This window comes from Equus quagga, chromosome 5 (assembly GCF_021613505.1).
Source record: "Equus quagga isolate Etosha38 chromosome 5, UCLA_HA_Equagga_1.0, whole genome shotgun sequence".
Lineage (NCBI taxonomy): Eukaryota > Metazoa > Chordata > Mammalia > Perissodactyla > Equidae > Equus > Equus quagga.
This window is the reverse complement of record NC_060271.1, coordinates 41,767,969-41,782,677: the sequence shown is the minus strand read 5'-3', so window position 1 is coordinate 41,782,677 and position 14,709 is coordinate 41,767,969. Positions and strand designations below refer to the sequence as shown.

Genomic DNA, 14,709 nt, shown 5'->3' with positions numbered 1-14,709 from the left:
GCATTACCGCACAAAATCGGGGTTCTCTGCCTGATGCACATAAAAAAGCCAATTAATTATGGCATCAGCCTTTGGAGGAGAAATCAGCTTTTATTCTGCAGGGAGACAGGGGGCGTGCGCCCTCAGATCTGTCTACCCGATTCAGGATTTGGGGTGAAATTTAAGAGGTTACAGAGAATAGACTGGCATGCGGAAACACTGGTGGGACAGATTTTTGTTGGTGGACTTCAAGCATTTATGGTCAGGTGGGTTTTTTTTAACTTTTTTTTTTTTGAGGAAGATTAGCCCTGAGCTAACTACTGCCAATCCTCCTCTTTTTGCTGAGGAAGACTGGCCCTGAGCTAACATCCACGCCCATCTTCCTCTACTTTATACGTGGGACGCCTACCACAGCATGGCTTTTGCCAAGCAGTGCCATGTCCGCACCCGGTATCTGAACCTGCGAATCAGAACGTGTGAACTTAACCGCTGTGCCACCAGGCTGGCCCCTATGGTAAGGTTTTAAACGTTTATAACAGGATTCTAAACATTTTTGATGAGGTGGGGAAGGAATTTTAACACTGGATCTTCCTGAATGAGGGACCCTCACTTCTCATAAGAGTCTGACTTTCAAGTTCTGCTCGTGTCCCAGGTCCTTGGTTTCTGTGGGAAGGAGGATCTTTGGTCCCGAGGTCGTTTCAGCTCACAATTTCTTCTTTTGTGCCTGCCCTGGCTACATGACTTTGCAGATTTTCTGAAAGGCTGTTCTTAATCACTCTGTTGATAAGAGATGGGGTCTGTTGAACTGGTCCTGGAGGGCCCATGATTGGATGCTAGGTAAGTATCTGTTGAGGGAATGGATGCATTTCAAAATCAGAGGGTTAAAACATGGATAGACCTTGAGGGTATTATGAAATACCCTTATTGTGAAATAAGCCAGACAGAGAAAGACGAACTCTGTATGACTCCACTCATAGGTGGTAGTTAACATATAGACAAAGAGAACTGATCGGTGGTTCCCAGGGGAAAGAGGGGTGGTGGGGGGAGGGCACTAGGGGTGAAGTGGTGTATCTACAACATGACTAATAATGATGTACAACTGTAACTTCACAAGGATGTTAACTATCATAATCTTAATAAAAAAAAAAATCAGAGGGTTAAGTAGTGTTAAAGGCCAGAGCTTTCGGGGCTTGGGTTCCAGTCCCCCTTTGCCGCTTAGCTGCTTTGCGACCTTTAGGAAGTTTAACCTCTGAGCTTCAATTTGCTCATTTTTAACGTGGGTGAAATAACACTTGAGCTTTTCACTGAGCAATATTGAACACCTCCCTGTATGAGCAGCTAGCACCGTGCTAGTTGCTGGGGACTCAATGAAGAACCTAAATGCACGTGTTTCCTCCCTCCCCCGGAGTCTGTATCCTGAGGAAGGGGTACAGACAATAGTGTACAGTCATCCAAATAGGTGATTATTCACCGACTGTGGTAAGTGTGACTGAGGGAAAGCAATATCGATGTGGAGAGGGGTGGGGAACAGCTTCCCCAAGGGAGTGCCTTCATTGTATTAGTCTGCTGGGGCTGCCGTAGCAAAGTGCTACGGGCCCAGGTGGCTTAACCAACAGAAATTTGTTTCTCACAGTCCTGGAGGCTAGAGGTCCAAGATCAAGGTGTCGGCAGGTTTCATTTCTTCTGAGGCCTCTCTTCTTGGCTTGCAATGGCTGCCTTCTCACTGTGTCCTCATATGGTCTTTCCTCTGTGCGTTATCACCCTGGTGTCTCTCTTCTTCTACGGACACCAGGCAGATTGGATTAGGCCCCCTATTAAGATAATTTCCTCGTTAAAAGCTGTATCTCCAAATGCAGTCACACTCTGGGGTACTAAGGGTTTAGGACTTCAGCATATTAATTTGAGGAGGGGCACAATTCAACTCATAGCATTAATTAAGATCCAAAGTATACGTAGGATAGAGAGATGGGACAAGGGGAGCCTTCCAGGCAGAGGGAAGAATGTGCGTAGAAATCCTATGGCTGGAAGGAGTGTGACAAGTTGGAAGAAAGGACAGACCCATGTGGCTTGAACTCAGAGCGAGGGGTCTTGGTAGGAGATACACTGGGGGTTTGGGGAGCAGCACATGCAGGGCTTTGAAGGCCACCTGGGTCTGTAGTTGGTGATGTGACAGGAGCTGTCTTATGAAAAGATTACTCTGATCGCGAATGGGTTGGCAGGGGCTACTCTCGGCTCCAGAGTTGAGTGATGGTGAGGATGACCTGATAGGGTACGTGGTGAGTGTCTCACGGGGCTCAGTAAAGGGTTAACTAGGAGCATTTTTAATAATGCCCACCTGACACTTGATGGGGAGATTGGATGGAAAAGAGGCCAGGAAGGGGCTTAATAAACTGAAGTGATGAGCAGATGTAAGAGCACATTACAGATGAGCGTCCCACAGTACTGAATCTCCATATTTGGGGGTGCTGGGTGTCATATAGCTTAGACAGATGTGATTTATGATTAAAACTGAAAGTTTTCAATCAGACTAATGCGAAAGAGAAAGGTATAGATAGAGCAGTCGAACACTTCCCCCATAGGTCTATCTCCTGGAAGCCAAAATACAAGGGAAATGATTTGGTGAGAAGGAGCGTTCATCTTTTACTTCTTTTCTTCAGGTCCAGCTAAAAGCTTCCCTTAGCTTTACCCTTGGGGAACTGATACACAGCAGGTTCTCGTAAAAGATCTAGGGGGGGTGAAGAGGGGCAGTCATCTCCTACAGGTTCTCAGTAAGGGTGGTGTTGGGCAGCAGGAGGATTTCTCATTTCATTCCTAGAATTCAGTGTCAGGAAGTGGAACCTGGTGTGACCTCCCACCTTCAGCTTGAGTGGTGACTCTACCCTTTGATGATTTAATGCAGCAAAGACTCATTGCCTCTTTGGTTGGAAGGAATCAAGATGAGCATTTCATCCCAATGGCTAAAGAACAATGACTATCCTCTTCGACATCCTTGACAGAGAGCCATCTGCCCGTGATTGGGAAGGTACAAGGCAACCCATCCTAATTCGGACAGAATTAATTGTTAGAATCTGCTTTGTAATATTAGGCCACAACTATCTCTTGTAAGTCCTGATCTGGCCTTCAGGAGCTACACAGACCCTGATCCCTCCTTTTTATAGCATCCAGTATTTGACAGTAGCTGTATGGTACCCATCTGAGACCTCTATGACTTTGAAGCCAGGTACCTGAGGGTTACTGTAAATATTCAGTAAGAACATGATTACCTTTCAACCTTGTTCCCAACATAGACATAGATGAAAAGAGGTTAATCTTGTCAATTTGCTGGGTTTTTTTCTTTAACCCGAGGGTTGACTCAAGGGTCACAAGGATTTACAAGCTTGTTGTGCAGAAGAAAAAGAATGCCTTTAAGGAAGTTATGGTTACCAGATAACCAGCCCCCAGCTGCCATTGATGCGCAGAAGTCCAATTGCCCAAGGGCTTATCTGGAGTGAAAGAAACACGAATTTCCCCTGTTTCTCTAAAACCTCTCTTCCCAAGCCCCTTACCTCTATAAAGACCCCCTGCTTTGTTCCTTGCTAAGGCAGATTTGAGAGAACCCCCCCTCCCGCCTTCTCGTTTTGGCCAATTCAAATAAACCTGTCTCCATCTCCAGGCGCTGATGTCTCAGTGACTGGTTTACCGCACATCAGGCGCACGAACTTGAGATTAAGAGGTTCGGTATCAACTCCTGTTCCCGTACTGAACACCCCCCCCCCAAAAAGTGTTCTTTTCTTAACAGCGATTTCATGAATATCCTTGTACATAAGTCTTTGCACACTTGTCTTTGGATACATTTCTATACGTGACACTGCTCGGACAAATGGTACATTTTCTAGCTTTTGTTATATATTTACAGATTACCCTCCCCGAAGAGTGATTTTGTTTATACGCCCACAAGCGGTTGACAAGAGAGCCAGTTTCCCCACACCCTAGTCACCAAACGGGGAATTTTCATTCTTTTAATCACTGCCAATCTGATAGGGGAAAATGATTATCTCATGGTTGCTTTAATTTGCATTTCTTTGATTATGGGTGAGGTTGGACATGTCTTCCAACCACATCCTATACTTTTGCAATCAAGTTTTGGAGCTAAATGCAAGACCTTACATGTTTTCCAGCTAAATTTTATCTCGTTGGATTCCACCAATCATTCCTTCCTGCTGAGATAATTTGGATTCTGATTCTGTAATTCCGACATACTGGCCTTCCCTCCCAGGCTTGTGCTATTTGCACAGTTGATAAGCAGTTATCTTTGGCTTTGTCCAAGTTGTTGATAGAATGTTAAAGAGTTTCAGGCCAAGGATAGAACTGTTTGGCGTGCCCCTAGAGAACGCCTTGGGAGGACACTGTCCCATCCCCCTCACCATGCCCAGGAGCCATCTGCAGTGGGTGGAGCCTTCACCTGGGACACAGGGCCAGGAACAGATTCCAGCCTTGACACTAATTACCTGTGTGGCCTTGAGCAAGGGGTGTCACCTTAAATGGAGATGTGCCACAGGGTTATCTAATGTCCCTTCCAGCTCTAGCAGCCTTTTTGTCACTATTTTGTCCATAAAGATTTCGTGAGAAACTGTCAAACTGTTGTCAAAAGGGGGCCGGCTCAGTGGCGCAACGGTTAAGTTCACACGTTCCACTTCACCGGCCTGGGGTTCACCAGTTCGGATCCTCGGTGCAGACATGGCACCGTTCATCAAGCCATGCTGTGGCAGGCGTCCCATATATAAAGTAGAGGAACATGGGCACGGATGTTAGCTCAGGGCCAGTTTTCCTCCGCAAAAAGAGGAGGATTGGCAGATGTCAGCTCAGGGCTGAGCTTCCTCAAAAAAAAATAATAAAATAAATTTTTAAAATTAAAAAAAAAGAAAAAGAAATTTGTCGATGTAAACTTTATAATTTTTTTAAATTTAGGACATTTGCCTCGATTGTCCATGATTCCTCCAAGTACTCTGAGATGTCAGCAGTGCTCAGTGCTCCCTGCCGAGGCTCGCCAGTTCCGTCCCCCAAGATTGTTTTCTTTCATGGCATGAAGGAGCGGTCACTGGGATCGCCTCCCCTCTTCCCAGTACAGACAGAGGCCCCGGATGTGGAGGAGGGTTAATGAGCTGTGACAGCACTGAAAGGAAGCAGGTCGAAAGGCTTAGTTGAGGGGAGAGGGTGTCTTTGTGAGACTGACAGATGCCAACTACTCTTGTCATTAGCCAAAGAAACAGCTCCCCTGGGCCTGTGACAGGGACCTCTGATTACTCAGCCCTGGGCATAGTGAAGAAAATAAGCATCAACAGAATTGTCTGCAAATGAAATGATGCCGCGTTATGACACCTTTCTTTAGGTTCCTTCATATCAACAATCAGACAAGACTATTCTGAGGAAGGAAGAGTAAACATTAACCCCAGGAAACAGGTAAAGACACTAAAAGAGAAATTACATAGGGATTTAAGTGACATAGTGAAGCAGTCATAACTCCGGTCACCTGGCTTCTTGTTGCCATGCCTGCAATGTAGTTGTTGATTTGCACCTTGTAAATTTATCACTAAATTATGTACAGTTATGGCCATTCCTTATTGTCTGTTCTTACTCATTGGGACTAATAATAATAGTGACAATGATAATAAAGACTGACGCGTAGCTCTTCTGAATGCCGGTCGCTGTTCTAAGTGCTTGCCATGAATTAGCCCTTGCATCCTCACAGTGAGCACCTCTGCAGGGTAGCTGCTGTTTTCACCCCATTTTTCACAGATGATGAGATGGACACAGAAGAGAGTTTAAGTAACCCGCTCAAGGTCCTTCTTGGAAGGGGTAGAGCTGGGCTTCAACTCAAGTAGTCTGGCTCCATGCATCAGGCTCCAAATGGCAACATTCTGCTGCCTCTGTAAGGAAATGAGAATCAAAAAGGAACAGCTAGGGGCCGGCCTGGTGGCGCAGTGGTTAAGTTCGCACGTTCCACTTTGGCTGCCCGGGGTTCGCCGGTTCAGGTCCCGGGTGCAGAATGGTACCTCTTGGCAAGCCATGCTGTGGCAGGCATCCCACATATAAAGTAGAGGAAGATGAGCATGGATGTTAGCTCAGGGCCAGTCTTCCTCGGCAAAAAAAGAGGAGGATTGGCAGCAGATGTTAGCTCACGGCTAATCTTCCTCAAAAAAATAAAAAAAAGGAACAGCTATTGGAAATTATTTCTCCTCAAAATTGTGAAACTGCTTTGCAAACGGTGGTCTCAACTACTATGGAGAAGCAAACTAACTCTTTCATCTCCTGAATGAACTGTGTGAAATGGAAGGAGGAGCCCAGTGGAAGAAGGAAGTCAGAGGCACGAACAACCTATAACTTAGGTGCACAGCTCTGGGGTGTCCCCAGTGGTCCGGGTAAATCAGCAGTGAGTGAGTGTGACCACGAGGGAGAACACATGAGCCGCAGGACCCTGGATGACAACAAGCCCGTGTCACGAGACCGAACTGCGCTCTCCACAGCCCTTCTTCCAACAGCAGGGTTCCAGGGCCGAGTGCGGGAAGTGCTGGCACGGGGAGCACCGAGGACTCGGCCAGGGCTGGGCGCCAGTCGACGGATTCCCAATATTGTCTTCCAGTTGCTAGACTACGCTGCTTTCCAGTACATTATTTGGAATGTAAAAACTCAAATGTAAGTAAAGCATTTTAATACAAATAATTTCAACTGCAACAAGGCAATTGGCTTCTGATTAAGTTGGCAAGAAAAGGTAATGAACTCATTCCGATTGACATATTTAGAGTTCATCTTGCCAAATCCAATTGGCAGCTTCATAATTATGGAAACGTCCATGTTATTTCCACTCAATCAGGGTTAGGCCTGCTGGTATCTGATTCAATGTTTACTTCATGAATGAGGTCAGTTCCCAGCACAGCTGGGGTTTTAACAAAGGAATCAGAGCTGCTGATCAGCAGACAGCATTCCCACCAGAATCTGACCGTAGTTGTCAGGGCTTCCAGGGCCACCTTCCCACAGATCTCCCAGGTTCGCCGCTCTCTCTGGCACTTTCTGGGGCCTGGCTCTGCTCACTGCTCTGCGAACGCTTCCCTGCAGAAGCAGAGGGAGCCCGGGCTGCAGCCCGGGCAGGATGAGCTCACGTCCCAAGTTTCCCACAGCACAGCAGTTCACTCTGCAACCTGCCCCCTCGGTATTGCAACATCTCGCCCCTTACGAGCTTCAGAACTGCCAGGAAACGGGGTAGGTTTTTTTAAAAAAATTATTTATTCCAGGATGGCTCCACTTGTGTGGTGTAAGAGTGACTCAGAGTGCCTTGGAAGCCACCTCCAAAGGTAACTATGTCCCACAGGCCAGAATGTCCTCTGCGCCAACTCCCCACAGTGGTAAAAACAAAAACAAAAGCTCACAAGGGCTCAAAACACTCACTTTAAGAACACGCGTCTGCGGAGTGGGGTTACCGGGAAAACTGCAGAGGGCAGAAAGGAAGGAGACGCTGCACAGCAGGGCCACGGCTCAGCTCCAAATGAGTTAGTTTAGAAGCAGCAAGGGACTTAAACGTCATTGGCCTGTGCTCCCAAGTCCTGAGCCGCTACAGTGGGATGGCCGTGGCGGTGATAAAGCCTGAGGTCAAAGTCCGAAGGGGCTCTCTTCCCAGCTCTGGCAGCCATCCTTTGTCTTAGTGCCATAAGGTCATAGGAAGCTTAGGGATAGTGATTTGGTTCAGATCCCAAAATAATTGTGGGCATCATATGCTGGTACAGTTTCACCTAAGAAAATCTGTGGGGAACAAAATCTGGAGTAGGAGATGGTTGAGGAACTGGATGCAAAGGCAGGTTCTCTAAGGAAGCTTCCCCCTTCTCAGCACTGACGAGGCAGCATGTGCACCGAGCTCTACACTCTCATCTCCTAACGAACAGTGAGACCAACGGCCGCTGATGTAGACGAACACAGAGGAGACGTAGTCCTGGATGTAGAGAGGGAAGCTCTCCCTTCCGTTGACCTCAACAGAGGTGGTTTTAGGGTGAAGACTCCACTTTCTCTTCTCTAAAGAGTGGGTCCAGCTGCCACAGGAGACTTTAGAACATCTGTCCCCACTTGGAGGTCAGCATCCCCATAGGGTCCAAAGAGCTGGCTCAAGTGCAATTCACAGCCTTTCTCTTACCTGCTTCCCCAAGAGCACAACCTGTGTCAGCCCTCCGGTGTGAAGTCATCTCCCTGTTCCTGCTACTTACCCAAACGCCAGTTACTTGCCGTCCATTCTGTAGCCTCTTTTATCCAACTTTGGCATAGTCATGTCATCTTATAACCTAAATGATCTTTTCCCTGCATATGAAGTCTTTGAAGATGGGACCCTAAACAAACTTCATCTTTTTGCCCTCGCTGGCCTCATCACCGGTGCTCTCGGCCCATTCAGCTACAGCCACGCTGGCCACCCTGCTGATGCTTGAACGCCCCAGACACATACCCCGCACAGAGACTTGGCACATGCTGTTCCCTCTGCCTGCGACACTCTTTCCTGGGTCATCCACGTGGCTCCCTCAGTCCCTTCCTTCAGGTCTGTACCGCATGCCTGCTAATCAGTAAGGTCTTCCCGACATCGTCCTCCCCGAACTCTTCTATGTGTGTCTCCCTTTCACACGTGTCTCCCCTGAGCTTTGATCCCACCTAAACAGCACACACTACTTGTCTTCTTCCGTATCTGCCTCCCCACTGGAATGCCAGCCCCACATGGGCAGGGCTTTTTGACACTTTTGTCCGCTGTCACAGCCCAGTGCCAGAAACAGTGCTCTGCGTCCGCACTCCACGCCGTTCATGGAGTGTGTGCTACACGCCAAGCACTGGTCTGGGCTCTGGATATTTTTGCAAAAGTTTCTCCAGTGCTTGAGGAATTCATTCGACTTTAAGGAACTAAGTCAGTTCTTTAAGCTGAAGGAAACTGTGTCTCCTGATTCCTCAGCGACATTTGAGGCGCTGGGCAGCACTTCGCCTCTCTCCCTCCCCTGGCTGCCCCTTTGATTCTAAATATTCTGCTTTCCCAACAGACATAGGAAAGCGAGGTCATGCGAGAGGAAAGACAGAGCCTCCTATGATTGAGGAACGCAGGTGTACGCTCCGCTGGGGCCAACTCGTCCTGCCTGGAGGAAATGCATCTGAAATGTTGTCACCCTCCCCTGGTTGTGAACAGAGCTGTTTAACTGTTGGGGCCGTGGGCGAGGCAGCGCATGCAGGCAGGCGGCCATTACACAGGCTTTCCAGAGAGAGCTGGAAAGCTGATGCCCAAGCCACAGGAAGAGGGACGGCCGCCTGCAGCCAACAGCCTGCCTGGAAAGTCTGTGTAAGGGACACCTGGAGGAAGCAGGGGCTCCATCGCCTCCTCCGCCGGCTGTAACCCTGTCCTTCTCGCTCAGCCCATCCGTCGGGGGTGCTCCCGGCTTCCCACCCCAGAGATGCCGCTCCTGGACGCGCTCCTGGACGCTCACCACATCCCTCGAGTTGGAAAGCTCTCCGATTTCTCCCAACAAATCAGAACTTCTTTTCTTTCATCTCGTTTGAAAAGCCTTTTGTGAGATTGCTAGTGACCCAAATGTAACCTCTCTATTCCTGTCTGAAGGGAAAATATTTCCAGATTAGAGGGAGCGTTCTGCGGTGCCAAGACCAGGCATATATGAATACTTGATTATGCCTCCGAAACCCGGCCTCCCAAACACGCGCCAGTCACAGTGTCAGAAACGAACCGTAAGCAAGCAAAGAAACTGTGAATCAAGGGGTTTATTATTTTCCCCTATTAAGTATTTTGAAACCAAAGTTTCCACATTTTTAAGGGTTTGATGTCATAAAATTCCCATGTATGACAGCATTTTGAAAAACAGAGTCATTGTGTGCGGGTGGAATGTGAGAGGTTTAGTGTACAAGTTAGAAAATAAATCCCTAAGCTCGCAATTTGAGATGCATAGACAGGGGGCCACTGAGCTGTAGCCTTTGCTACAATGGCTTCACGTGATGTTGGGACTGTCCCGGAAAAATTCTTCGTCTTCTGAGAAGCCCCAGGACCTCCAGCCAGCTGTTGTTACTCCAAGTGCAATGTAAGCGGGTTTCTATTTAAAACTTTCGCACCTGGTACTTGAATATTCCTTGTTTTCCAAAGGGTACCCTCTTTCCCTCAGATTCTTTTCCACCTTCCCTTTTCCGTGCTAGCCTGGTTCAACCCGACCTGCTGGCATGAAGAGAAAGACACTTATAAAAGGAGCTGGGAAGTTGTGGTCTTTTCCTTTGCAGCTGAAACTAGGCTCAGATGCAGAGAAGACAGCCCCAGAAACAGTGCTGGGGGGTGACTGGGGACAGGGGCCTGGGAGATGGGGAGGAAAGAGTGTTCCCTTGCCTTTATGTTAAAGATTAGGCAAAAGCAGACACTCAACACCTTATGCCTTCACAGTCTGCGCTGGGGAGGCCCTTGGATGCCCCCTGGGTCCCAGGGCGCCTACTCTAAATAAACTCCAGGTCTGTCAGCATCGGTTGCCTCTGGGAGGGGTAGGAGACTCAAGAGAAGAGGAAAGAGAACTTAGAAGGGAGATAAGAGAGGGTGGAAATGGGCAAACGGAGGGCTATGCAGCAAAAGCGATCCAAGGAAGAGACTGAGAGTAAGCTGGGTGTCAGCAAACAAGCCTGAGGTTTGATGGTTTGTATTATTACCCTCAAGGTCAAAATCTTCCTTGCATTAATTTGGAGTGAGTAGTGGTGAGGCTCAGATAGGCAACGACTGGGGCTTTAAGACTCGGGTTTTTCCTCCATTTCCCCGGTTGTGTAAAACTTCTCACTTCTGATCTCTGGAGAGTCCTCCTCCTCTTCCTCCTCTTCCTCTTTCTCCCGGGCGCAGCCAGTCTCAGAGGGATGGGAGCCTCAGGGACAGGAGTGCTGGAGCAGGCCTGTGGTAGTTGGCCGGGAACAAGGCATTGCTTGTGTGTAGAGGCTTTTCCAAGGCGGTTTCACAGATACGGGGACCTCGGACAGAGAGGAACAGAGAAATTCCAGAGATTTTTCACGTGCAAGCGGATATTTCCTTTGAGAGTTTCTAGACTAAATAATACTCCTTGTGTCTAAGGGACGGTGTATACTGCTGACCGGGCAATGTTCTGTGTGCACAGGGTGAGCGTCAGAGCCCCGCGCGGCCTGGAAGGAGATGTGAGCAGAGGAAGGTGAAGTTGCCTGAGAAAATGTCTTTCCTGGAAGAATACTGGTGCTGTTCTCTGTCCACCTGACATGACGTCCATGTCAAATATGGAGGACGAATTTGTTGGCAGACCTTGGGGATGAAATGGGCTAGACTTCTAAGAATAAATGTACCTGGCCTCTCTATTAACCATTTCCATACATATATATTAATAGACTTTATTTTTTAGAGCAGTTTTAGGTTCACAGCAAAGTTGAGTGGAATGTACAGAGATTTCCCAGAACCCCCTGCTACCCCACATGTCAGCCTCCCTCACTATCAACATCCCCCAGCAAAGTGGGATGTCTGACATTGATGAACCTACATGACACGTCATTATCACCCAAAGTCCATCTTCACATTGGGGTTCACTCTTGGCGTTGGAACATACCATGGATTTTGACAAATGGAGAATGGCGTGTGTCCACCATCGTATTGTCACACACAATAGTTCCACTGCCCTAAAAATCCTCTGTGCCCCCCATATTCATTCCTCCCACCCCGCTAACCCCTGGCAGCCACTGAACTTTTACTTTCTCCATAGTTTTGCCTTTTCCAGAATGTCATGTAGTTGGAATCGTACAGCGTGTGGTCTTTCCAGATTGGTTTCTTTCACTTAGCAGCGCATTTAAGTTTCCTCCATGTTTTTCATGGTTTGATGGTTCATTTCTTTTTGGTGATAAGTAATATTCCATTGTCTAGATGGAGCCATTTTCATATATGTATTTTGGAAGCCAGATTTTTAATAAGGTAATATAATTTATTAATTAGTATAATAAAATCTATGATAAGATAAAGGCAATATTTGACTTAAATAGAGCAACCTCTATATCAACCCTATTAATATGAAGGCTATTATCCTTCTGGTTGTAATAAGTAAACTGAAGCACAGAGAGAATCTGACTTACACACAGGAAAGAATAGAAGAGTCTAGAATCCCAGCCATTTGCTCTATCGCATGTAAAGTCTGAAGTTTATATGTGTGGGGAGGGGAGGACTACTTGAGGACACTCATTTCCAGCTCCTCAGGTTTCCTGTGAAGGAAATTCCTTAGAGTGACGCTCCTTGCCTCCCCTCTCCCCCGAGCACTTCCTCCTTCACCCATTCCTCTCTCAAGGGAGGAGGAGCCACTTTCCCAACTGGACAGATGGGGAGAGACTGGGCGTGCCCAGAGTATCGCCCCTCTCCTCTCTGGGGTTGTCCTGCCTTAGAGAACACCCTGGTCGGCTGCCCGGCTCTCAACCAGACAGGGGAAATCAGCATGTCTGACTCAGGAACACAACATCCATGAGGCCACTCGCCCACAGACCTAAGCCACGTCCCACAAACAGCTTTATAAAGATAGTAACACTCGCTTACCAATCTCCATTTTCTCCACCTCCTGCATCTGATTGGTTATCCTGATCTAAGTGGGGAAGACATTCCTTCCCAAAGCTAATAATGTCATCACAAATAGATTTTAAAAGGCTGTCATCACATTATCAGCCAGATTCTTTCTGGTGCCAAGGTGTCTCTACCATCACCAAGTCTGGTAACTCTGAAGCTATTTTAGGCCTGAAGGACAAGATTTAGTGAACTGACAGAGTAACTTAGATTAAAAGCACTGGACTGGCCTGAAAGTGTAGCCAGCCCACTTTCAGGGAATCATTTGACCCCTTAGAGAAATCTGACTGAAAAACTAATTTTAGACCAGAAATTCAACCACCTACAGCCTATACAACAATTCTATCTGGAAAGGTCAACACAGAACCAACTGCATTGATCTCACTTGTAAGTAGAAGATAAAAACAACGACAAACAAACACATAGCATTGGAGATTGGATTGGTGGTTACCATAGGGGAAGCGGGGGAGGGCAAAAGGGGTGATTAGGCTCACGTGTGTGGTAATGGACTATAATTAGTTTTTGGGTGGTGAACATGATGTAATCTACACAGAATTCGAAATACATTACGCTGTACATCTGAAAGCTATATATTGTTATAATCCAATGTTACTGCAATTAAAAAAACAATAATTAAAAAAAAGAACCAAATGCAAACTAAAATCTCCATGAAAGAATAACAGATATTAAGGCGATAACAATTTCTTATCAGGTGTTGCAAAGAACCTCCCTCTCCTGTCCTCCTGGTTTGACACACATTTTTCTGCCTTGAAGTTCGTCCCAGAACATCCAGGTCACTTTGTAACATTTGAATTTCCTTGAGCCAAGGTTGAAGTACTTCCACAACTTACTGACAGTGATAGTAAAAAAGTGTAATGTTTATGTGTGTGACTGTCTAGGGCCTACCCAAGAATCAGGATGAGCCCCTTGAGACGGAAGCTGATTTGCCTACAGATAGTGTATTCTCTCCACAGCATCCCTCAAGAGAGTCGGTTGCTGTTTGATGAGGAGGTAGACGGTGACGATGACAGGAAGGTTCTCCCAGGCGCGGTCACCATCTTGGTTGAGGTGGGCTGCTCAAGGAGACAGACGCTGGCTACCGATGCGACTGACATGTTGACGTCCCCAGCACTTTCCTCCGTCGCCCATCTCCACTCAGGCTGGGAGGTCCAAATGTGCCAGGCCCAGTTCTACCCAAAGAACCAGGCGTGGATGTCTTCTGGAGGCCCTCTGGAAGAGGTTTTGCTTTTCTTCTATAAGAGACAGGACTAGAGATGCCCCTTCCTCTTCTTCCTGCTTTGACTGTGGGCATGATTCCTGGAGCTGCAGCAGCCATTTATGACCACGAGGTGACCAAACAACTCTAAAGCCACTGGTAGCCTAGTGCACAAAGGCTGCTCCAGCTGCCAACCTTCTCTCCCCGGGTGTAACTATGGCGGTCACAGGAAATGCCCAGCATGTCATTAAGCCAAAGAAGACAAACTGAGCTATTAAAACTAACTGCTGGCCTACTACCCTCGGTTAATACAAATGGAACAAGATGTTAAAAAATGATTCCATTTCAATTCTGGTGAAGATCCTGAGGCAGAGAACAAACCAGTAGGTGCCAACTACTCCTTTGTTCCAAAGTGAGGTGCTAGACCAGCTCAGCAGGGCCGGGAAAGAGCTGTCTGAGAACTGTGACCCCGTGAGTTGGGGAGTGGCAAGGCCAAAGGGAGAGACTGGAACTTCGATGATTTCTGCAGAGAGAGTTGTTGCATGCTGGTGCACTTCCCCCCCCCCCCCCACCCATCCCTCCCAGCCCACCCCATGGATGAGAGGAGGGGTCCTAGTGCGAAGGACTTGGAGGAGGCCATTAAGAGAGCTTTGCAACACCTCATACACACCCAGGAACTTGTGGGACCAAACAACTTGTGTATGTCACATGCCCAAGAAATCTTTTTTTGAAGATTTTATTTTTCATTTTTCCTTCTTTTCCCTAAAGCCCCCCAGTACATAGTTGTATATTTTAGTTATTGGTCCTTCTGGTTGTGGCATGTGGGATGCCGCCTCAGCATGGCTCAATGAGCAGTGTCATGTCCACACCCAGGATCCAAACCGGCGAAACCCCTGGCCACCGAAGCGGAGCGTGTGAACTTAACCAC

General features: G+C 47.5%; 1 long non-coding RNA gene across 2 annotated transcripts; it reads left to right on the top strand.

The window, feature by feature from the left end:
* Positions 1–6,158: 6,158 nt before the first annotated feature.
* Positions 6,159–12,944, top strand: LOC124238842 (uncharacterized). Of its 2 annotated transcripts, XR_006888415.1 has the most exons (5): positions 6,159–6,651; positions 7,248–7,307; positions 8,311–8,530; positions 9,018–10,058; positions 11,118–12,944. It is a non-coding gene; the product is annotated as an uncharacterized LOC124238842 (long non-coding RNA). The 2 variants fall into 2 exon arrangements; XR_006888416.1 differs by lacking the exon at positions 7,248–7,307.
* Positions 12,945–14,709: the final 1,765 nt, after the last annotated feature.